Below are 18,032 nucleotides of genomic sequence, written 5' to 3'. Positions count from 1 at the left end.
GATGAAATGTGATGGCTCAGTCAGGGCCCTTGAGAATTACAAGTTAGCCATGAAAGACCTAAAGGGAGAGCTAAGAAGAGCCAGAGAGGACATAAGAAGTAGTTGGCGGATAGGATCAAGGAAAATGCTAAGGCTTTCTATAGGCATATCAGGAATAAAAGACTGCTTGTTTGGCCCAAATCTTATTCTCGCCATAGTAGTGGGAAGTTGGGCGTGAAGTCAGACGAGATGGGGAAATGCTAAATGAATACTTTTCTTCAGTATTCACACAGGAAAAAGACAATTAGATTAGATTACAGTGTGGAAACAGGCCCTTCGGCCCAACAAGTCCACACCGACCCGCCGAAGCGCAACCCACCCATACCCCAACATTTGCCCCTTACCTAACACTACGGGCAATTTAGTAAGGCCAATTCACCTGACCTGCACATCTTTGGATTGTAGGAGGAAACCGGAGCACCCGGAGGAAACCCACGCAGACACGGGGAGAACGTGCAAACTCCACACAGTCAGTCGCCTGAGGCGGGAATTGAACCCGGGTCTCTGGCGCTGCGAGGCAGCAGTGCTAACCACTGTGCCACCGTGCCGCCCACCAATGTGGTCATAGAGAATAGTGAGATACAGACTACTAGACTAAATGGGATTGAGATGCATAAGGAGGAGGTGTTAGCAATTCTCGAAAGTGAGAAAATAGATAAATCCCCTAGGCCAGATGGGATTTATCCTAGGATTCTCTGGGAAGCCAGGGAGGAGATTGCAGAGCCTTTGGCTTTGATCTTTATTGTCATTGTCTTTAGGAATAGTGCTGGAAGACTAGAGGATAGCCAAAGTTGTTCCTTGCTCAAGAAGGAGAGTAGAGACATCCCTGGAAATTATAGACCAGTGAGCCTTACTTCGGTTGTAGGTAAAGTGTTGGAAAGGGTTATAAGAAAGAGAATTTATAATCATCTGTAAAGGATTAAGTTGATTAGGGATAGTCAACATGGTTTTGTGAAGGGTAGGTCATGCCTCACAAATCTTTGTTGAGTTCTTTGAGAAGGTTACCAAACAGGTGGATGAGGGTAAAGCAGTTGATGTGGTGTTTATGAATTTCAGTAAGGCATTTGATAAGGTTTCTTATGGTAGGTTATTGCACAAAATATGGAGGCATGGGATTGAGGGCGATTTAGTGGTTTGGATCAGAAGTTGGCTAGCTGAAAGAAGACATAGGGTGGTTGTTGATGGGAAGCATTCATCCTGGAAATCAGTTACTAGTGGGTTGCCGCAAGGATCTGTTTTGGGTCCATTATTGTTTGTCATTTTTATAAAGTACCTGGTTGAGGGCATAGAAGTATGGGTTAGTAAATTTTTGGATGACACAAAGATCAGTAGAGTTGTGAATAGTAACGAAGGATGTTATAGGTAACAGAGAGAGACATAGATAAGCTGCAAAGCTAGAGTGAGAGGTGCCAAATGGAGCTTAATGCGGAAAAGTGTGAGTGATTCACTTTGGAAGGAGTAACAGGAATGCAGAGTACTGGGCGAATGGTAAGATTAGTGTAGATGAACAGAAAGATCTCTGTGTTCAGATACATAGATCCTTGAAAGTTGCCACCCAGGTTGATAGGATTGTTAAGAAGGCATACAGTTGTGTTAACTTTTATTGGTAGAGGGATTGAGTTTTGGAATCATGAGATCATGCTGCAGCTGTATAAACCTCTGTGCGGCCACATTTGGAAATGTTCTGGTCACTGCATTATCAGAAGGATGTGGAAGGTTTGGAAAGATTTCAGAGGAGATTTACTAGGATTTTGCCTGATATGGAGGGAGGGTCTTATGAATAAAGGCTAAAGGACTTGGGGCTGTTTTTGTTAGAGAGAAGGTTGCGAGGTGACTTAATTGAGACAAAATAGATAATAAGAGGGTTAGATAGGGTGGACAGTGAGAAGCTTTTTCCTCAGATGGCAATGGCTAGCGTGAGGGGTGATAAATTGAGGGGTGATAGATATAGGACAGATGTCACAGGTAGTTTCTTTACTCAGTGGAAGGGGCATGAAATGCACTGCCTGCAACAGTCATAGACTCGCCAACTTTAAGGGCATTCAAATGATCATTGGATAGGCACATGGATGAGAATGGAATAGTGTAGGTTACTTGGGCTTCAGATTGGTTCCACAGGTTGACGCAACATTGAAGGCCAAAGGGCCTGTACTGCACTGTAATGGTCAAGTTCTATCCACTGATGGTGTTTGTTTGGAGTGACCATGTCCAAGAGACATGATTTGACTACTGTCCTTAATGTTCAATGGATTTATCATCACCTAAATTTCTCACTGTCAGTGTCCTGGCTCTCATCGTTGACTAGATACTGAATTGAATCAGCCATATAATATTGTTCTGTGGAGCAGGTCAGAGTCTGATAGACTGTAGAATGTAACTCACCTCCTGACTCCTCAAAGCCTCTGCACCATTTACAAGTTGCAAGTCAGGATTGTGATGAATGCAGAAACACTTCAAAAGCTTGAGCCATCAATGGCAAAGCCAATGGTTTTTGATTGTTCTCCCAGACAGCGGTTTTCACTATACATGCCTAAATCAGATTACAACAGGATCTTGATCAGATGGGCCAATGGGCTGAGAAGTGGCAGATGGAGTTTAATTCAGATAAATGTGAGGTGCTGCATTTTGGGAAAGCAAATCTTTGTAGGACGTATACACTTAATGGTAAGGTCCGAGGGAGTGTTGCTGAACAAAGAGACCTTGGAGTGCAGGTTCATAGCTCCTTGAAAGTGGAGTGGCAGGTGGTTAGGAGAGTGAAGAAGGCGTTTGATATGCTTTCTTTTATTGGTGAGAGTATTGAGTACAGGAGTTGGGAGGTCATGTTGCGACTGTACAGGACATTGATTGGGTCACTTTTGGAATATTGCATGCAATTCTGGTCTCCTTCCTATCGGAAAGATGTTGTGAAACTTGAAAGGGTTCGGAAAAGATTAACAAGGATGTTGCCAGGGTTGGAGGATTTGAGCTATAGGGAGAGGCTGTGCAGGCTGAGGCTGTTTTCCCTGGAGCGTCGGAGGCTGAGGGGTGACCTTATAGAGGTTTATAAAATTGAGGGGTATGGATCGGGTAAATAGACAAAGTCTTTTCCCTGGGGTTGGGGAGTCCAGAACTAGAGGGCATAGTTTTAGGGTGAGAGGGGAAAGATATAAAAGAGACCTAAGGGGCAACTTTTACCTAGAGGGCAACATGTACCTAGAGGGTGGTACATGTATGGAATGAGCTGCCAGAGGATGTGGTGGAGGCTGGTACAATTGCAACATTTAAGAGGCATTTGGATGGGTATATGAATAGGAAGGGTTTGGAGGGATATGAGCCGGGTGCTGGCAGGTGGGACTAGATTGGGTTGGGATATCTGGTCGGCATGGACGGGTTGGACCGAAGGGTCTGTTTCCATGCTGTACATCTCTATGACTCTATGATTCTAAATGCTGTGCATACTCACTGTTAAGATGCACTTCAGTAAGTCAATAGAACTTCTTTTGACAGCATCTTTCAAGCCTGCAACCTCTATTATCTAGAAGAAAAGGTCAACAGCTACATGGGTTTTTAAATGACTTAACATCTGGGGCTATTCTACCAACATTAAGTAAATGCTGTATTCCCAGTGAAATTGTTCAAATTACAGCATGTTTACTTTGAGTAACCTTAAGTTACAGTTGATTATAATTAAAGTACAATTTAAAGGCATTTATTGTAAAATTTTAAACAATGAAGTGATACATAAGACTAAAAGTCAACAAATGCCCTGGGCGTGATAGCCTCGCCCTGGGGTTCTAAAATCACAATCCTAGAAATGTACAGCAATGAAGGCATCCATTCATTTCAATTGCTATGCATTAGATGGAAAAGAGCAACCCGCCTGATCCCAGCTTCCAGCTCTCAGGTTGTTAAATCTACAGGTAATGCTCATTTTTAAATAAAGTTTTTTTTGTTTCTACCACCTTTTTTGGGTTGTGATTTCCTGAGTCCCGCCATGCTCTCATGAGTAAAGTGTCCAGAAATGTCCTCAAACCCTCGTAGTAAATGCTTTAAATCCATGTCCCAGAGCAATTGACTTTTCTAAGTGAAGTATTTTGGCCCATCATGAATTTACAGACAATCATTCAATCTTTCTTCACCACCACACCAAAAAAAAACAATTCAAGCCTATGCAGTACTTCCAAATAGCTAAAGCTTTGCAGTCCAAGTAATGTCCTTCTAACTCTTATCTGCGCCCTCTCTAGTACAGTCACGTTTGTCCAGTAATGCAATGGCAGTGCAGTGACCAGAACTCTAAATTACTCTAGTTGTCCTCTAGTTTTCCCTGTCCAACCATTTGTGGTTCAGTTAATGTACTGAAATCTCATTCAGCTGGTTCGATGACAGAGTTCCAATCATCAGGACTGATGGGTAGAATGTTTACTGTACAATGTGTTCTATTTTACCATGCAAAAGTGGAAGATATCTAAAATCTGCACTGTTTCCTTCACACAGAACAGAAGATATTCCTAATTTAGAAATTTCAGAAAAGTGTGGTATTTGTGCAAGATTGCATGAGAGAGAAAGTGTGGCGCTGGAAAAGCGCAGCAGGTCAGGCAGCGTCTGAGGAGAAGGGTGTTTTGGCATAAACCCTTCAGGAATGTGTGAGAGAGAGAGAAAAAACAATGTTCCCCAAACAGAAATTGTATTTCCTCCTTTTGGGGCTTCCTTTGACCTGTTAAGCCCATTATATCTAATTGCTAGCTCTTTAAACTGGCGTGCTGTTGATCCAAGTTAGCAGTAATTCACACTTCAAAAGGCAAGGCGAATTAAGGCTAGTCAGACTAAGCTATATAATGTACTTGCATTGAAACCTGTTTTCTGTTGTACTCTTGTATTAGTTATGCACAGTCTAAACATAGAAAAGTAGAACAGATTTCAAAAGTGAGAGACTGGAACACAGTGCCTACTCAAACTCTGCTAATGCTGTACCCCCTGTCACTCTCTCAGTGAAGCAATATCTCATTGAACACATAGTCCAAAATTGTCTTGTTGGCATTGAGTTAGCTTCTATAAGATAATGGTCAGAAATATGGGAGGCTTTATGGTCCAAGACTGTGGAATTACAAGGAAAACTGAGCAGGTCCTTGCCACATAAGATCTCTCTATCTATCTCTCTATCTCTGTCTCTCTCTCTCTCTCTCTCTCTCTCTCTCTCTGTCTGTCTGTCTGTCTGTCTCTCTCTCTCTGTCTGTCTGTCTGTCTGTCTGTCTTTCTCCCACCCCCCTCCCCCACCTTTAAAAAAAGTAGATGAAAGCATTTATTCAATAGATTGTGGGACTTGATGCCCGAACAAGACTTTGGCAGCTTCAATGAGAATAAGAAAGAAGAGACACTTTAAAGCAATGTCATTTTAATTATGACCATGTATTTATGACAAATACATAACCATGTATTTGTCAGTATTACTACCTTTTTCCAGTTACTAAAGAAATACAAAGCAGAAATAACTATTACATTTGTGAATAAGGAAGGATGTGCAAGAGTTCTTCTATCTGTGAATTTGGTAATACTGCAATCTGCAGAACAATGCTAAATAAATGTCATTTGATGAACATGCATTGTTTCTTCTGGGAGACTGTGACTTTGTCTTTCTCAAGTCCAGCAGGGCCTCACTCAGGATTTCAGCATTTGAAAACATTCCTTCAAAATTGCAAGCACAGATTAATCTTGGTTTTCAGCTTGGCTATTATACTTTTTAGCTGAAAATGTGTTGCTGGAAAAGCGCAGCAGGTCAGGCAGCATCCAGGGAACAGGAGAATCGACGTTTCGGGCATAGCCCTTCTTCAGGAATGATTCCTGAAGAAGGGCTTATGCCCGAAACGTCGCTTCTCCTGTTCCCTGGATGCTGCCTGACCTGCTGCGCTTTTCCAGCAACACATTTTCAGCTCTGATCTCCAGCATCTGCAGACCTCACTTTCTCCTATTATACTTTTTAATACTTCAGTCACTGTCAATATTGGTTGATATGATTGAAACCTAACCATGGTTTGATAAGCTTTTTGTTTCCATTAAAAGTTGGAATTCTTGAACATAAAGCTACTCTCTGATTATTTAAAGGCAAATGTCATAAACTTTACCTTGAGTAAAGAGACCTTGGCCGCCTCCATCGCCAGACCATGGCAACACGACGCCTGGAGAAAGAGCACCTCATCTTCCGCCTCGGAACCCTCCAACCACAAGGGATGAAGGCACATTTCTCCAGCTTCCTCATTTCCCCTCCCCCCACCTTATCTCAGTCCCAACCCTCGGACTCAGCACCGCCTTCTTGACCTGCAATCTTCTTCCCGACCTCTCCGCCCCCACCCCCTCTCCGCCCTATCACCCTCACCTTAACCTCTTTCCACCTATTGCATTCCCAACACCCCTCCCCCAAGTCCCTCCTCCCTACCTTTTATCTTAGCCTGCTTGGCACACCTTCCTCATTCCTGAAGAAGGGCTTATGCCCGAAACGTCGATTCTCCTGCTCCTTGGATGCTGCCTGACCTGCCAAGCTTTTCCAGCAACACATTTTTCAGCTCAGTAAAGAGTTTTGTACTCTTCATCATTTACTCCAACTTTCACTTGAGTCATCTGTGGCTCAGTTGGTAATCATAGAATTCCTAAAGTGTGGAAGCAGGCCATTCAGTCATTGTGGCCACATTGACTCTCCGAAGAGCACCCCATCCCTACCACCACCATCATTCCCATAACTAATCCATCTAACTAATCCATCTTTGGACTGTGGGAGGAAACAGGAGCACCCGGAGGAAACCCATGTAGACACTGGGAGGACTTGGAAACTCCACACGGATAGTCACCTGAGGATGAAGTCGAACCTGGGTTACTAATGCTGTGAAGCAGCAGTGCTGACCATTGAGCCATCGTGCCACCCCTCTTCCCTCCTAAATCAAAAGGTTCAAGTTTCAGGTCCCATTCCAGAAACTTGAGCACACATCAAAATTGAGAGTCTAGTACAGGACTGGGGAAATAGTTTTGGTTGTGACACTAAACTGAGGTCCTATCCTCAAGCTGAGGCAGATACAAGAGATCCACTCTATGGTGAGGAAGAGTGAGGGAGTTTTCTGTGGTGCCCTGGCCAGTATCTATCCCTCAATCAATATGACAAATAAAAGTGATAACAATGTTCTTTATAACATTGAAATTTTTACTGGAATTTGCAATTGCAATAGTTACTCAAATTATCAAGCCTGGAAGGCTGAATAAGTTGGTCTCTCTTTAAATCCTGAAATTGATTATAACAGCTTTAAATTTTTAGACATAGGAGACCAAGGATAGTGATGAAAGGATGCTTTTCAAAATTTGGGTTGTGACTGGGGTTCCACAGGGATCAGTGTTGGGCTCTCTGCTGTTTGGGGTCTACATAAATGATTTGGAGGAAAACGTGGCTGGTCTAATTAATAAATTTGTGAACAATACAAAGATTGGTGGATGGTGAGGAGGATTGTCAGAGAATACAGCAGGATATAGGTCAGTTGGAGTCATGGGCAAACTAACAGCAGAAGGAGTTTAATCCAGACAAATGTGAGGTGATTTAGTTTGGAAGGTCTAGTACATTTGGCAATTATACAGTGAACGGTAGAACCCTTAGGAGCATTGCTATTCTGAGGGTTCTGGGTGTGTCGATTCACAGATCACTGAAGGTGGCATGACTGATAGATGGTTAACAAAGGTTTCTGGCATGCTTGCCTTCATTGGATGGGACATTGAGTATAAGGATAGGCATATTATGCTGCAGCTTTATAGAACTTCAGTTAGACCACATTTGGTTAATTGCATACAGTTTCTGGTCACCACACTGTCAGAAGGATGTGGATGCTTTGAAGAGGGTACAGAAAAGGTTTACCAAGATGTTGGCCTGTTTGGAGAATTTTAGTGACGAAGAAAGGTTGGATAGACTGGGTTTGTTTTCACTGGAATGCAGGAGGTTGAGGGGTGATCCAATGGAAGTTTGTGATTGGCATGGATAGAGTGGAAAGTATTTGGCTTTTCCCCCCAGAGTGGAAGGGTTAATTACTAGGGAACACAGGTTCAATGTTAGAGGAGGTGCGGTGGGGGTCTGTAAAAGAGATGTATGTGGCTAGTTTTTCTCATAAAAGATAGTGAGTGCCTGGAACGCGCTACCAGAGGAGGCACATAAAATAGTAGCATTCAAGAAACATCTGAACACATTCATGAATAGGAAGAGAATAAGGGGATATAGATTGTGTAAGTGAAAGCAGTTTTAGTGTGGAAGGGCAAAATGTGTCGGTGCAGGCTTAGAGGACCAAAGGGCTTCTTTCTGTGCTGAAGTATTGTTTGGGAGGGAGAGTGGAATAAATTTTAAGTCTGAGTAAAGCGAATGATATTTCCTGAATTGCATTGCTCTTTTTTTTTCATTATTCATTCGAAGGTGTCTCTGGCTAGGCAACATTTATTGCCCATCCCAAATTGAGTAAATAGCCAACCACATCGCTGTGGGTTGGGAGTCACATGTCAGCCAGACCTTCCCTAAAGGACATTAGTGAACCAGATGGGTTTTTCTGACAATCGACAATAGATTCATGGTCATCATTAGATTCTATGGAGTTATGGTCAATGTAAGCCAGTTACTTTGCTGGAAACAGCCTTTATTTTTAAGTTGTAATCTGTCAGTTTCCAGAGTGGGCGCTCTGGCCCTTAAGAGACCTGTTTGTTTATTTTTGAATTTTCAACTTCTTTATTTTCAATTTGTGACAGAGATGGAATCCAAACTTGAAGAGAAACTGTTGAAAGAGCACTGTTGTCACCGTTGTATCCTGTAGACCTTCCCTCTGCTTAAAATCAAAAACGAGATATTTGCTGATATACACAGTGCTCTGTGCCATTCCACTTCTCAGATACTGAAGTAAGCCTGTATCTGTTCGCAACAAGACCTGGACAGTGTCCAGGTTTGGTCTGATGTGTGGTGTGATTATTACTTGCCCAACTCTAATGAGAGAATCTAATTATCCCTTGATGTTCAATAGCATTACCATCACTGACACCCCCCCCCCCCCCTCCCGCCCCTCTTATCAATATCTTGAGATTATCTTTAACTAGAAACTAAACTACCCAGCCACGTAAGGTATTACAACAACAGGTCAGAAGCTTGCAATTCCTGTATCTATAATGCAACACCAGTTTATAGTCCCACAGGTTTATTTTGAAGTATAAGCGTTCCTGACGAAGGACCAGTGCTCCGAAATGAACCTGTTGGACTATAACCTGATGTTGTGTGATTTTTAACTTCGAGAATGTAATGCTGAAACAGCACAGCAAGACAGGCAGCATCCGAGGAGTAGGAGAATCAACGCTTCGGGCACAAGCCCTTCAACAGGATGTCAAAGGATTCCTGAAGATGGGCTTGTGCCCAAACCGTCGATTCTCCTGTTCCTTAGATGCTGCCTGACCTGCTGTGCTTTTCCAGCACCACACTTTCAACTCTGCTCTCCAGCATCTGCAGTCCTCACTTACTCCTATTTTTTAACTTTCCCACCCTAATCCAATGCCGGCGCCTCCACATCATGTTTCCATAATGCCTGACCGCTAACAAGGCACAAGTCAGGAGTTTAATGGGATATTTGCCTGGCTCCAAAAGCACGCAAGAAACTCAACACCTTCCAGGACAAAGCATCCACTTGATTGACAGTCTCATCCATCACCTTTAATATTCACTTCATTTGCTGCCTATGCACAGTGGCAATATGTACCATCTTCAAACTGTACTGCAGCGATTTCCCAAGCTCCTTTGACAGCATCTTCTAAACCTATGACCTCTATCACTTGTAAGGCAAAGGACAGCAGACGCATGGGATAGCGTCACATGCAAATTTGCCTCCAAGCCACATCCTGACTTGGAACTAATATTGTTGCTCCTTCACTGTCACCAGGTCTCACTTTCAGAATTCCCTTAACAGCACTGTGGACGTACCCACATCCCAAGGATTGTAGCAGTTCGGAAGGCAGTTCATTACCGTCTTCTTGAGGGAATGGGAAATAAATGTAGATAAAAATTAGGGATGGGCAATAATTGTGGACAGGTGGGTTAGTCAGTTTGAAGGTGATTTAAAGATCTGTGGAATTGTGGGTAGTTTAGAAGGTTGTCAAAAGATACAGTGGGATACAGATCAGTTGCAGATATGAGCGGAGAAATGGCAGATGCAGTTTGATCTGGGTAAGTGTAAGGTGCTGTACTTTGGGAGCTCAAATGTTAGGGAAATGTATATAGTCAATGACCGGACCCTGAACAGCATTGATATACAGAGGGATCTTGGGGTTCAAATCCATAGCTCCCTGAAAGTGGTCATGCAATTAGACATGGTGGTAAAGAAGGCATTTGGCATGCTTACCTTTATTGAATCTTAGAATCCCTACAGTGAGGAAACAGGCCCTTTGGCTCAACAAATCCAATCCGACCCTCCGAAGAGTAACCCACCCAGACTTATTCCGCTACCCTATTATCCTATTTTTACTCCTGACTAATGCACCTAACCTACATGGTTGGGGAATTGAGTACAAGAGTCAAAATGTCAAGCTTTATAACACTTTGGTTAGGCCACACTTAAAAAATTGCGATTGATTCTGGTTGCCACATTACAGAAAGGATGTGGAGGCTTTGGAGAAGGTGTAGAAGAGGTTTACCAGGATGCTGCATGGATTAGAGGGTATGAACTGTAAGGAGAGGCTAGAAAAATTCAGGTTGTTTTTTTCTGGAGTGGCGGAGGCTAACAGGCAACTTGATGGAAGTTTATTGAATTGAGGTGCATCAGAAGGGTTGACGGTCAGAATCTCTTTCTCAGAGTTGAAATGCTAATTCTAGGGAGCATGTATTTAAGGTGAGAGGTGGCAAGTTCAGAGGACATGTGAGGGGCAAGTTTTTACATAGAGTAGTAGGAGTCTGGAACATGCTGCCAGGGGTGGTGAAGGAGGCAGAAACAATAGGGGATATAAGGGACTTTTAGATAAGCACATGAAATGCAAGCAATGGAGGGATACAGAAAGTGTAGGCAGATTGGTTTAATTTGGCATCATGTTCGGCACAACATCATAGGCTGAAGGGCCCATTCCTGTGCTGTACCATTCTATGTTCTAAGTGCTGACCTAGCCAGTGATTACCACATCCCATGAACAAATTAATGAAAAAAGGATGTAAGAAACAGGCAAGCTTATCCTAACTTTTCACAAGAAGAGTGGTGGTCATCTAACAGCTGGCGATTGGCACACAATTGGGTCAAACCATCTTGGTGAGTTTCAGTCTCTTGTCATCAAAGCAATGATGTTAGCATAGTCTTTTGCATAAATTAAGCTTCTTTTGCGTCTGGTAGCTTCTGCATATGGGATGGTTGGTTGTAATTTAGTTTCAGTTTTCATCCAGATAAAACAATGGTGGATGTGTAAGAGAGCTGTCTAGCCATGTCTTCTATTAATCCATGTTCGGTCTAATGAGAAACTTGGTCAGCTTGTTAAGTCAGGTGACTTGTACAATGTAAAACTGTGACCTGGCTCATTTTAAAGGCATTTTCTTGTAAATTGGAGTCCCAGGAACTGAATCAGTCAGTAGAATTCAAGAAGGGCCCTTTTGTAGTGCGATGATAGTGTCCCTACTCCTGGACCAGGGGACCAGGGTTCAAGTTCAATAACATTAGAAAAATAGAATTAAAGACCATACATTGTAACTTTGTAACCTGGTTGGCACTGCTACCTCACAGCACCAGGGGCCCATATTCGATTCTAGCTTCGAGCGAACGTCTGTGTGGAGTTTGCATGGGTTTCCTCTGGACACTCCGCTTTCCTCCCACAGTCCAAAGGTGTGCAGCTTATGTGAATCGGTCATGCTAAATTGTGTTCATTGGGTGCATTAGTCAAATGTAAATATAGAGTAATGGGATCGGTTACTCTTGGACCTTTTGGGCCAAATGGCCTATTTCTACACAGTCGAGATTATAAGTTCTAAATACTTCAAAAGTGCTGCATTGGCTCACTTCTGGCAGTCAATGAAAGCATCATATGAGTATAACTGTTTCTGTTTTTAAATGAAACAAATTTTACTTCCCTACTGGAATCTCTGTAACGTTGGAAATTGTCAGTCCAAAAGCTATTGGATGAAGTCCGCTCATTCTATGTGTTTTATTTGCAGGTGTGCAGAATTTAGAGGCACTAGCAGTGCTGAGTACTTTGTTCCGTCTGAAGGTAGCATCCTTGGATGACTGTGCGGTTCAGAAGATAGAAGCAGCCCAATGCCAACTGGTGAAGGAATTAGCACTGCAGGAGTGGCTCTTCACTCAGGGTCGAGAGCACCATTTCCATGTGTATGTTTGCAAAGAAAATAACATTGAATTTTTGGCCTCTTGTATATATGCTGCCTATGTTACCTGGGAAGGGTTATCGTGTCCAAGAATTAATGTGTCTCTGCAAATGATATCAAGTACATACCCTATGCCAGCCATTTGGAGAAACAAGCAAAGCTTGGCAATAATGGTCATGTTATTTCTCTCCATCTCCCAGAGTCGAAAAGTGGCTCGCTTGTGAGGTACTGCAACTAGCAGTCTGGCAGAGAATCCAGTAAACTCCTCATGATCATGGTAGGCAGATGTTGTGAATATCAGGCATGCTTTGGAATATACTTGGGTTCAAACAATGCTCTATCAAGCATTCACCAATCCAGCCATTACTTATTTTTCAACTTTTATAGTTTCAAAGTAACAAGCCCGTGATTTTCAATTGGGCTGTTTCTGCTTTTAACTTTTCTTTTTTAGAAAAACAAACTTATTTTGGGCCACTATAAAGAGCTAACTTCTTAATTTAACAACAACATGGAAATTTCAGTATGTAAATCCACAGAAAGTTAATTTGGAAAATAGACGTTATATTTTGTGGGCGGCACGGTGGCACAGTTAGCACTGCTGCCTCGCAGCGCCAGAGACCCGGGTTCAATTCCCGCCTCAGGCGACTGACTGTGTGGAGTTTGCACGTTCTCCCCGTGTCTGCGTGGGTTTCCTCCCGGTGCTCCGGTTTCCTCCCACCATCCAAAGATGTGCAGGGTCAGGTGAATTGGCCATACTAAATTGCCTGTAGTGTTAGGTAAGGGGTAAATGTAGGGGTATGGGGGGTTTCGCTTCGGCGGGTCGGTGTGGACTTGTTGGACCGAAGGGCCTGTTTCCACACTGTAATCTAATCTAAATTATTGCATTTAGGAATGTTTTTCTGATGTTGGCATTTAAGTATGCTAGAGTTAAAGGAATACACGCAATCAGTGTTATACCTCACATGGAATATGGGCATTGCTGGCAAGACTGATCTCTATTAGTAATCTCAAATTTCCCATGAAATGAATGATTTTCTCAGGCAATTTCAGAGGGCAATTAAGAATAAAACTGTTGATCTGGAGTCAGATCAGGTATGGGTGTCAGATTTCCTTCTTTTGGAACACCAATGAGCTAAATGAATTTTAATAACAATTAGTATTGGCAACTATGAAACTAAGGGTAGCTTTCAATTCAAAATTGTGTAAATTAAATTTAAATTCTACTAGCTGCCACAGTGGGATTTTTACCCATGTTCTCAAAGTATTAAAATAAAAGCAAAATACTGTAGGTGCTGGAAATTTGAAATAAAGACAATACTGGTAAATGCTAGACAAACTAAACATGTCTAAAGGCACCTATGGAGAGAGAAAGACTTGACATTTCAAAGTGTTAATTTTGTTTCTGTCAAAAAGGATGCCGCCAGACCTGCTAAGTTTGTCTAGTATCTTGTTCTTATTCCTCAAAGCATTAGTCTTGAGCCTCTGGTTTACTATGCCAGGGACACTGCCACTAGATCACCATCTCCTCCTACTCTGCAACTCATTAATATCAAATATTCCTTCTGTAATTTTAGAGAGAATTTTTAATTGACTGCTGCACTGTCACTGGTTTCTTGTCCAGTCTGACTCAGCTTCTCTCTGACCTGCTCACAGCATAAACTGTTCAACTACTTGGCAACCCATCACATTGTTGTTGGCTGGCAGAGGATCTTTGTCATTGATAATAAATCCCTCATTCACTAACCAATTGGCATCACTTGTCAACACCACTCCGTTCCAGTAGAAAGGCAGAACATTTTTCAAATTTTTTTCAGTTGATGCTGAAGTGAAAAGTGATGAATAGTAATGTGCAAAAATTGAAAAGGACCTTGAACAAAATCTCAGTGGGCAAGATAAATAAGATTAAAGTCATCAAGATGTACAGCATGGAAACAGACCCTTCAGTCTAACTTGTTCCCACTGACCAGATGTCCTAACTTAATCCAGTCCCATTTGCCAACATTTGGCCCATGTCCCTCTAAACCCTTCCTATTCATATACCCATCCAGACGCTTTTTAAATGTTATGTTTATAACCAGCCTCCACCACTTCCTCTGATAGCTCATTCCATATATGCGCCACCCTTTGCATGAAAAGATTGCCACTTAGGTCCCTATTAAATTTTTCCCCTGTCATCATAAACCTATGTCCCCCAGTTCTGGACTGCTCATTTCCACGGAAAAGACCTTGTCTATTTATCCTATCCATGCCCCTCATGATTTTGTAAACCTTTATATGGTCATCCCTCAGCCTCTGATGCTCCAGGGAAAACAGCCCCAGCCTATTCAACCTCTCCTCCAACCCTGGCAACATCCTTGTAAATCTTTTCCGAACCCTTTCAAGTTCACAACTTCCTTCCGATAGGAGGGAGACCAGAATTGCACAAAATATTCCAAAAGTGGAGTAACAAATGTCCTGTACAGCCTCAACGTGACCTGCCAACTCCTGTACTCTTTGCTCTGACCAATAAAGGAAAGCATATCTATCTACCTGTAACTTCACTTTCAAGGAACTATGAATCTGCAATCCAAGGTCTCTTTGTTCAGCAACAGTCCCCAAAAACTTACCATTTTAAGTCCTGCCTTGATTTGCCTTTCCAAAATGTAGCACTTCACGTTTATCTAAATTAAACTCCATCTGATTATTAGAAAAGAAGGGATAGTGCAGATGTAGGCCGTGTTCCCTTGAGGTGAAAAGTGTGGTGCTGGAAAAACGCAGCAGGCCAGACAGCATCCGAGGATCAGGAGAATCAACGTTTCGGGCATAAGCCCTTCTTCAGGAATGAGGCTGGTGTGCCAAGTGGGCTGAGATAAAAGGTGGGGGGGAGGGGGGGGGGCTGGGAATACGATAGGTGGAAGGAGGTGAGGGGGATGGGTCGGAGAGGGGGTGGAGGCGGAGAGGTTGGGAAGAAGATTGTAGGCCAAGGGAGCGGTGCTGAATCCGGGGGTTGGGACTGAGATAAGGTGGGGGGAGGCGAAATGAGGAAGCTGGAGAAATCTACATTCATCCCGTGTGGTTGGAGGGATCCTAGGTGGAAGATGAGGCGCTCTTCCTGCAGGCGTCGTGTGGCCAGAGTCTGGCGATGGAGGAGGTCAAGGACCTGCATGTCCTTGGCGGAGTGGAAGGGGGAGTTAAAATGTTCAGCCACGGGGCGGTTGGGTTGGTTGGTGGGGTGTCCCAGAGGTGTTCCCTGAAATGTTCCGCAAGTAGGCGGCCTGTCTCCCCAATGTAGAGGAGACCACATCGGATGCAGCAGATACTGTAAATGATGTGTGTGGAGGTGCAGGTGAATTTGCGACGAATATGGAAGGATCCATTGGGGCCTTGGAGGGAGGTGAGGGGGGAGGTGTGGGCGCAAGTTTTGCACTCCTTGCAGTTACAGGGGAAGGTGCTGGGAGTGGAGGTTGGGTTGGTGGGGGGTGTGGACCTGACGAGGGAGTCGCGGAGGGCGTGGTCTCTCCGGAGGGGTGGGGAGGGAAATATATCCCTGTTGGTGGGGTCTGTTTGGAGTTGGCGGAAATGACGGAGGATGATACATGTATCCAGAGGTTGGTGGGGTGGTAGGTGAGGACCAGTGGGGTTCTGTCCTGGTGGCGATTGGAGGGGAGGGGTTCAAGGGCGGAGGTGTGGGAAGTGGTGGAGATGCGGTGGAGAACATCGTCGACCACGTTGGAGGGGAAATTGCGGTCTTTGAAGAAGGAGGCCATCTGGGTTGTTCATTATTGGAATTGGTCCTCCTGGGAGCAGATGCAGCAGAGGCGAAGGAATTGGGAATATGGGATGGCATTTTTACAGGGGGCAGGGTGGGAGGAGGTGTAATCTAGGTAGCTGTGGGAGTCGGTCGGTTTGTAGTAAATGTCTGTGTTGAGTCAGTTGCCTGAGATAGAAATGGAGAGGGCTAGGAAGGGGAGGGAGGAGCCTGAGACGGTCCAGGTAAATTTGAGGTCAGGGTGGAAGGTGTTAGTAAAGTGGATGAACTGCTCAACCTCCTCGTGGGAGCACGAGGTAGCGCCAATACAATCATCGATGTAGCGGAGCCAGTTATGCTATTTAGTTGGATCATGGCTGATGTTCTACCTCAACTTTGTTCTATCCTCTTATTCCATGGGTTACAGAGACAGCGATTCGGTATACAAATTGCAAAACAGATAATATATTGATCAAGATGACTCTTTTTAATCACTTTGGTCGTCTTGAGAGTTTGGAAGGTGGTCTTATTCATATTTGAATTTTGATAGAGATCAATGAGTTGAGTGAGAAAAACATTACGCTCAAAAGAGGATCTTGCAGCCTGTAATGATGGTGTTAAATTGAAAGTAAAGTGAAAATGAGAAGGGCCATTAGTCACATCCTGTTTTGAATACATATATTTTTCACAAAAACTTAAAAACTGCAAACATTGAAAATCTCAAACAAAAGCAGAAACTGCTGGAATTGCACAGATCACTCAGTATCTGTGGAGTGTAGACGTGTTAACTGTGTGTTGCCTTCATCTTCAGAGCTGAAATCTCTCGCGATGGGCATGCGTTTTAAGCATTTAGAGAATGAGAGAAAAGAGGGAACCATCAAACAGATGAACCAATGCAGGAGCAAAGTATCAAAAATATAATTAGGTAACAAATCATCTTAGAAAATGGAAGGGAGAATGGGAGAATTATAGAAACAAAGGCTATGTAAATAATTCATAACTCAGTGAGAGCCACATCCTTAGAAATGTTGAGAAAGGATAGTGCACAATCCGGGTCAGTGAGAGGTTTGGATAGCCAATGCACTTGATGTATCGATTTGTATAAAAAACAGCCAGTCAGATTTTGCCCAAATCACATACAAACTACTGCAGTTAAATGTTTTCACCCCAAATGGCAAACTGCTGTTCCCTACTTTGTACCTGCTCCACTCTCTGTAGAGCACAAGCAAATATACTTCATATTATCAATATCCCTGACATTAACACAAGTCTGAGATTACATACTTGATTTTTTTTATCACCGTAGTTGACTTGGCTGTTCTCTTCACTGATGCTGACTGGATTGTTTCCTGCAGTTTTATATTTATTTTTGTTTATTCCCGTTTTTACCATTTCTCTTGCTCCAGTTTCACTTGTGCTCTCCAATGAAACTGAATTTGTCCCATTTGTCTTTTATAGCAGGACTCCACCTACTTTACTGTGTAGTTTATCAATAGTTTAAGGCTTGAAAAAGTTATTTTTAAAATTAGGTTTGCTCATGATTCTGACTTTACCTTCTGGTTCTCCTTTGCTGGTTTTTATGTATTAGTCTTCACTACATTTGGGTTATTGGTTAAAATTTGGATCATTGCCAATAACTTCTGAAAGTGCTAATGAATAGCATGTACAACCTCCCTTCCATCTATCAAACCTATTGATTCCTCAGCATTCTAATAAATGTATTTATTTTTAAAATGATGAGGTGCATATCATTCTATACTCAATCATCCTTCTATACTTAGAAGGATGAGGGGGCATCTATATGAAACTTATAGAATACTGAATGGCCTGGACAGAGTGGATGTTGCGAAAATGTTTCCGTCGGTTGTAAAGACTAGGACTCGAGGGCACAGCATTAGAGTAAAGGGGAAGACCTTTTAGAACGGAGATAAGGAGCAACTTCTT

General features: G+C 43.0%; 1 protein-coding gene across 4 annotated transcripts in view; it reads left to right on the top strand.

The window, feature by feature from the left end:
- arel1 (apoptosis resistant E3 ubiquitin protein ligase 1) overlaps positions 1-18,032 on the top strand; it is a 110,379-nt gene that overhangs the window by 24,191 nt on the left and 68,156 nt on the right. Inside the window, exon 1 of one of the 4 annotated variants that reach the window (XM_043697105.2) lies at positions 12,415-12,638. The exons of the other annotated variants lie outside the window; for them this stretch is intronic. The gene's annotated coding sequence lies outside the window, so the exon portion shown is untranslated. Of the gene's footprint in view, positions 1-12,414; positions 12,639-18,032 lie in introns of those variants that run through there. 4 annotated transcript variants of the gene reach the window in all.

Source organism: Chiloscyllium plagiosum, unplaced genomic scaffold, assembly GCF_037043375.1.
Source record: "Chiloscyllium plagiosum isolate Xiang-an unplaced genomic scaffold, Cpla_swu_hap1 HiC_scaffold_8, whole genome shotgun sequence".
Classification (NCBI taxonomy): Eukaryota; Metazoa; Chordata; class Chondrichthyes; order Orectolobiformes; family Hemiscylliidae; genus Chiloscyllium; species Chiloscyllium plagiosum.
This window is presented reverse-complemented; position numbering and strand designations above follow the sequence as displayed.